Genomic DNA, 7,283 nt, shown 5'->3' with positions numbered 1-7,283 from the left:
TCAAAGCTTCCTTTTCTTTTCTAAAAATGAAATTATGCAGAGTAATTTCTTCTTTAGGTGAAAGCTCTTCATATCCTGCACTTACAGAGGTTCACACATGCAAATATACATTTTGATCACATACTGGGATACACAGTATAGACAAGATAATTCTGTATTTGTTCTTGTGCATTAGCTGCTTTATGTGAGTTGACATCTATCTACAAAGTCAAGCCTGGCACCTGGGCTAGAAAATACCTGTATGAGATGCCCCTAGTTGTTTGATAAGTTTCTTCCTCATGTCAGAGCAGAAGATGTTCTGGTTTTCCTGCTGCAACTTTTCAAATATATCAGGTCAGTCTCACACAGTAATACATGCAGACACTTTATCTGCTAGGAATTCCAATTTGACACAGCGAAGTACTTAACCTTCCTAAAATTAAGAAGGAAATATCAATGAAAAATACCAGCTTCCACTTGCATCTGATTACAAACTATTTTTCATTTTAAAATAGAATGCAGCAAACTGAATGAAGAGCTGGCACAGAAAACATTTTTTCAGGAAAACAAATGCTGATTTCTGTTACTCTGCTTTTGAGTTTTGATAAAACAGTGGGCTTCTTCTGTGGTTGAAGTCATCTGGTGAATCAAATGTTGGGCGAGATGATTCAAACAGAAGTGGAGAGATCTTTGTTCGTTCAGCTCCATGGAAGTGAAGGACAGGTTTTGCTTGCTAGAAGAGTGACATCCACATTTTATAGCCTTTGAGCAAGTAAGAGGGCCACCTTCTTAGAAGAGGATCTGGAATTTCAAATTAAAAAACAGGGAAAGCAGTTCAGGAATCCAAATAAAATACATTCAACATTAAAATGCCCAGCAGTTCACCACTTAGAAGGCTTGACTCTGATGGATATAATTATCTGGTTTCACAAATGCCAATAATCCCTTAGTCTGTAAGATTTTATATCTAGCTTTAGATTTCCATAAGCTGGCTAAGGAAACACTTCAGAAATGCTGAACTATACACTTACTCAGAAGTGATGCAGCTAAAAATACACCAGTGTTAATTAGCTGTGGGGCTTCAACTGTGTCTCCAACACAGAGCATGACAACAACGAGGTAGCAGCAGAGTGCACACAGCAGAGAGCACATGTACTCTGCTCTGGCAGGTCACAGTTCAAAGAGATGTCAAGAACTATCACCCAACTATGAAACTGCCAGTGCTGGAGAGGAAAAGAACACTTACAACAGTTTTAAGATCACATACATTAGGTTCCTACTTTTACTTGTTTCTCCCCAAGTATCCACAGCATAGGCAAATTTTAGTAACTCATCCTTCCACGACTTCCTGGCCTTCCATCAGTGATATTCACCTGGTACTACCTAGTCACAGCAGCTGTTAAGACATGGTATGTTTGCATTAAGTTGTAAACTAACATGGGTGCACTCCTGCCCAGCTATTGCCAGAAATATTTATTACCACTCCCTTGCACTAAAATAAGAGATCTAAAATAGAGGGAAAAAAGGGAAAAAAAAACCTTTTCATATACAAGAACATGAGAATAACTAACCTCTTCCTCTCTTCTCCCTGTCTTTATTTTAATGACCTTAACCATTCCGTTGACCAAGTTCAGGAATAGTCTTCTGGTGGCAATTTTCAGCTCCTATGGTAGAAGCAGAGAGTAGACCATGAAAATGGAAATATACTACATGTCACTATTGATACCTCTCTTGAATCATTCAAACATTTCAGCTGATGATTGAGGGACCATCGACACTCAAGACTGTTGGGAAAGTATTATTCTTATGAAGATGTGGAAAAACATACCTGGAGAGCTGCAATAAAACATGCCAAAGGTGTGTGACAAAGCTGAGAACAGAATACAGCCCTTTGTTGCAAACCTTAACTACCAGAATACCTTCATTTCATTCACTGGGAAAAAACAAATCAAAACTACAGAAGTTTATTGTAATCTCAGAAATTTTGAATGTACTTTTTTTCTATTTGATAATATACATTTGGATTCTTCCAATCCTATCATTTAACAAATAGCACTTTTAAGATAATTATTCCAAGTTAATACAACACAATTTTTCTCAGCAGAGCAAATGACATCACAGGACAGGGATTTTACAATTTTCAAAGCATTTAGTCTTGTTAGTCTATATACTAGTCAAATCAGTATTTCTTTAAGGTGAACTCCAAGCTGAAATCTTACACTGTGGCAACATTCCAGTTCTCTGAAAGCACACTACAAAAAATTAAAATCTCAATGACAGATTTCTTTGATCAGGGAAAAGGCAACTAAATCAGCCAACAAAGTTGATAAGCTTAATACCTTATATTTAGTACCTGGATTGGATAACCTTACAATTGTACTTACCATTATTTTTGATCACTCCACATCCTCTTCAGCGGGCTTAGAAAGAAAGAGATGAATAAACAAAATTAATTTTGCATCTAGGAACCAACTCAGATCATATTATCTGCAGAAGTCACAAAAGATTAGTCACACCTTCCATGAACCAGATAACATTTTAGACTCCCTACCTAAAACATGCTGATGCTATTTTTCAAGCTGGACCCAAATGTGGAAGAGCCAGGACGCACAAACTTTAAATAAGAGCATGCACACATTTCAGTTTCATGGGAACTGATATGGACACATATTCAGTCTCCAGTAAGGCAAAAAACTCTTTCACCTTAATAACAAACTATAGTAGTGAGGATGCTGAGATGACAACCTGACTGGGAGAATAATGGATTGCTACAAGCAGAACTATCTCATCACACAGAAACTATTTAAAATTCCTCAGCAAAGTACTATTAGCTTCCACATTCCTGCACAACACAGCATTTCTACAAGCACCATGCACCTCGACCTTCAGAAAAGCCCCAGTCATCAGACAACTCCTATTTCAGGGTTCCCATGCTATCAGTTCTGACCCTTTCTAATCAAATTTTCCCTCAAGAATCAGCTAAGCACTATGGGAATTTGAGACCTTGAGGAACCAACAGCAAATGCTTCACAAAAGAATTGACTTGAAAAGGAACAGTTACCAGGACTGGAAATTAATTGGTAATAATCCCAAATTGCCTTGTCATAAAGGAAACTACATAATAGAAACCAATCCAATCTTTGAAAAGCTGGGTCTTCTTTCACTAAGACTATGAATTAACTAAACTAAACAATAAAGCAAGTCTTATAAAAAAAGCAGCTGGTGAGATTTAAAGCAACTCAAGCAAACAAATGGTTCATCCAACACTGAAATTCAGTTAGCTTTAACCTACTTTTTTTAACAAGTTCACTGACTTTGAATGCCCCAGTTTTTAACTACTCTGCTTGATACACTGTCTAGCTGACTTTCATCAATTATGTGAGCATGGAATTCACAGCAGTCCAACAGAACTTGCAAATGCAACTGATATACATCAAGGTTATTGAAAATGAGCAGGCACAGAGACTGATGGTGACACTATCAACTCTTCAGAAAAACTAGTGAACATTACAAAGAAAAAAATGCTATTGTTCTTGTTTCATACCTTACTGAACATACAATCAATTGATGTGGAGCAAGAAAGAATTGTGAAAGCTCAACACTGCCTACATGACTCCTTATTTGTTAAAAATTCAGAAAGTATTATTTTCATTAAGTCTTGACCTATTGCACATTCATTTTTTTCTTGCTCAACCATAACTAAAGATTAGTTTCCATGAACTTTAGATCTCACATTCAGTATCCAAGAAGTTTGCTAACTCCAGGAATTCCAAAGCCAAAAAGAGATGAAGAAATACCTCACAAATTCACCAGCAAAACTGCAATACTTGTCTTCTCATATATATTAACATACTGTATTACCAATCCACCAGGAGGAAAAAAAAAACCCCATAAAAGTCCATGTTCTGACACAATCAGCACACTGGAATTGGAGACTACACTAATATAACAGTACACAGCTATACAATCAACTTTCACTCCATCCCACACGCTCTGTTTTAAGGTGCAACAAAAACTGAGATCCATCAGAACTGGCTTTCCAAAATACTATCTTTGCCTCTTACACAGACACAAATGCTCCAGGAGATGAGCAGAATTAAAAGGACTCAGAAGATGATTCCTCCTCTCTTGCGAAGAGCCTGAGAAGTATGAGGAAGTGAGGAAGGAAACACACAGAAACAGGTTTATCTAAAAAGACCAAAACACAAAAAATTGAAAGCATAGCAGAGACTTATGGAGATACAGAAAGCAAAATCAGCCCTACACATCGCAAGTCACGTAGGATTTTTCCCATGGCTTAAAAACTGACAAATTTAAGCTGGAAAATGCACAATGACAAATGCTTAAATTATAAACACAAATACGATAGAAAGTAGCTTACAGTCCCACAAAATAATTAGCTGCCTTCATGCTCTTTTCACTTTATAGGGAACTTTGAACTAGGCATCAATTTCAAGCTACAAGAGAACTTGTAAAAGACAGTCTAAGAGTGGAGAAAGAATGGGAGTGCCTGAGTGTGGAGGGACCAAACCTAACACTGAGCAGGATCTGGGCTCTAAGGGGTTTATGTTAGCAGCACCCAAGTTAGCAGCCACATCCCCCTGCCACTTCAGAAGACACCCAGATCTGGAGATAACCCACAGAGTCAGGACAATGTAGGGACACAGGCCAATGTCCCCTCCACAAGAGTACACAAAGGCACATCTGAATGGCTGCCAGCCTAGGAAGAGGCCAGGAGACAGTAAGGACCTGTCAGCTGATGTCCCCTGTCAACACAGGCTGCCAGACTGTTGGATCCATAGCATGCTGCTGTAGAGATATCTCAGGCACCACACATACTCCACATTATGTTTTTTTTTGTTTCACTCTGTACCTTTAAATAAAACCCCTTTCCTCTTTTACTAAGTTTCCTGCTTCATTGTTGGTACAATACTGTAATGGTATTTCCTACCATGCAGAGAAACCAAGGAAAACTGCTTAAAGATGAGCTTCCAATTCCATGATACACACACTGCAGGAATGTGCTCTAGGAATACTGTTCAGGCAAAAAAAACCAACCCTTCTTCCACATTCTATTCTAGAAAAATCCTCTTCTTATTTTTAATTGCCTGAAAACTGTGCAGGTTTTGCATCTTGCACTCACATAACCTCTGGCATTACCAGTCTGTCAGGACTGGTTTCAAACACTGCTCCTTTTTTAGTTTTTAAGAATGAACGTGGGAGGTGTTAAGTGATACTCCAGATTCTTCACAAACTTGGTTAGGACTTTTTAGCCTTGGCTGGCCCAGGACTTTTGACACCCCTGAATAAGAGGTGAGGTCCACCATGAGATGCATAGCCTGTTCATGGAAAATTTCACACTGCAGATTCACAGCACTGTGGGCAAGACTGTAAAGCAATGCATATTGATTTGACATATACCAGAGCAACAGGAAATTCTGATCTTATTTTTTAAGATACCACTTCTCACAGCTCTTGTGCATTGAAAGCAATTAAGAACAAATATTAATCCATATGAGTTTCTTACTGCTAAAGTAGTGTACAATTTCACACAAAAGCAAACTGACTGCTTATCCTCATCTCATGATAATATAAAACAGAATTATCTTTATGTGTAGTATGCCAAAGACAAATCCCCTGGCATATTTTAAAAGTTCATACACAGACATGTATAAGTAGGAATATTCATTAGTAGCAGCATATTGTGCCATGTTCTGTTGCTCCTAAGCTGCTATTTCTGTTACTACATGAGAAATGCTGCACACGAAAATCAGTAAAATGTTCCTCAGGAAATTTTTCTCCTAAGTAGCTACTGCTTTCAGAACTAATTAAGACAGAGATGCTTATATTTCATTTCGAGTTATTTTACCAGTTGCAAATAACTATTTCATTATTAGGCCATGCATGCTAACACACCATGTCTCCACAAAATCTGAAGCTGTATTTCTCATTTAACCACTTCAACTTTTTTCTTTTACCTGACATGCAGACTGAAAATGAAGTCACAATTCTATGACCAACTCGAGATTTTAAGTACTGCTATCAAACATAGAACGTGAGGAACCTCATGCTAGTGACACCAATTCTTTTGCTTTCACTAAGAAGTGCTCATGCCCTCATCTTTTTTTTCTTCAAATTTAAACTAAGTACCATTCTCTAGCACAAAATACCACGAACAATTTTGAACAAGTCAGGGCATACCTAGCCTGCATGGGACTAACTTGGAAAGTCACATGTTTCATGGTGTGTTAAATTCTTTTTACCATATTATCAACGAGCACACGAATTTACAAGGCTAAACGAAATATAATCTCTCCACTTTCCATAGAACTCGTTTTACATGGTAGATTATTTGTACCTTCTGGTTTCGTCAAACAGCTAGGAAGCCATCCCCTTTGTGCACTCCCTTGTCAGCACTACAGACATCATAAAAAGATAAAACCATTCAGATCAGCAGAATGCATCCAGCCCACAGATCGCATGAATAAGAACGCTGCCAGCAGCGTAGCTGCATTCAGCGCTGTGCTTGCAGCCAGAGACGCCAAGCCTCATTTCAATGACAAATTTCATTCTCGTTCGCCAGGTCGCTGCCGCCGCAGCTGTCCGCAGAGGGCAGCGGGGCTCGGCTGTGCAGGGTCAGGCTCCCCGCTCGGCCATCTGCTGCAGCCCGGGCCGGAGCTGCCGCACGCCCTCGTCCCCAGCGCCGAAGTTGCTGGGAGTTTTCAGGGCGGCGGGCGGGTCGGACGGGCTCGGTTGCAGCTCCGGCTCCGGCTCCGGTCCGTCCCCACACGGACACCAGCCGCTCCCCGCTCCGGGCTGGCGCGGCCGGGGCGCCCAGCCGCTCCCACTGCTCGGCCCGGCGCCGCGGGAACGAGCCCGAGCCCGGGCCCAGCCCAATCACGGGGCGGGACGGGGAGGCGGGTGCGCGGGCGCTCGGTCCCAGCCCAGTCAAGGGTCCGGCACCAGGCTCCAGGCTGGACGCGGCCGCTGCTCCCGCCGCACTCACCTGAGCGCGGCCGAGGCCGCGGGGACGCGGCCGGCCCGGCCCCTCCGCCTCCTCCGCCCCTCACTCCGCCATCTTCCCCTCCTTCCCCCGGCCTCCCGGCGGGGGCTCGCTGCGCCCGGGCCCGCCCACTCGGCCGCGAGCCTATTGGGTGCCGTGTCTGTGCATCAGTCCTGGACTTTCGGCGACGATTGGCCAGCGGCGCCGTCCATCACGGGGCCGGCCTCCCGCCTCCAAGGCGACTCCCTCTGATTGGCCCCGGGGAGGGCACAGGGACGGGATTGGCTCGGGCGGGCGAGCG

At 42.0% G+C, this 7,283-nt stretch overlaps 1 long non-coding RNA gene across 1 annotated transcript; it reads right to left on the bottom strand.

The window, feature by feature from the left end:
• Positions 1-639: 639 nt before the first annotated feature.
• On the bottom strand, positions 640-7,114 carry LOC306803100. Its single transcript, XR_013774554.1, has 4 exons — positions 6,986-7,114; positions 2,364-2,399; positions 1,551-1,643; positions 640-780 (listed from the first exon to the last, which is right to left on the bottom strand). It is a non-coding gene; the product is annotated as an uncharacterized lncRNA (long non-coding RNA).
• Between the last annotated feature and the right edge of the window lie 169 nt (positions 7,115-7,283).

This window comes from Erithacus rubecula (genome assembly GCF_903797595.1).
Source record: "Erithacus rubecula genome assembly, chromosome: 6".
NCBI classification, from domain to species: Eukaryota; Metazoa; Chordata; class Aves; order Passeriformes; family Muscicapidae; genus Erithacus; species Erithacus rubecula.
This window is presented reverse-complemented; position numbering and strand designations above follow the sequence as displayed.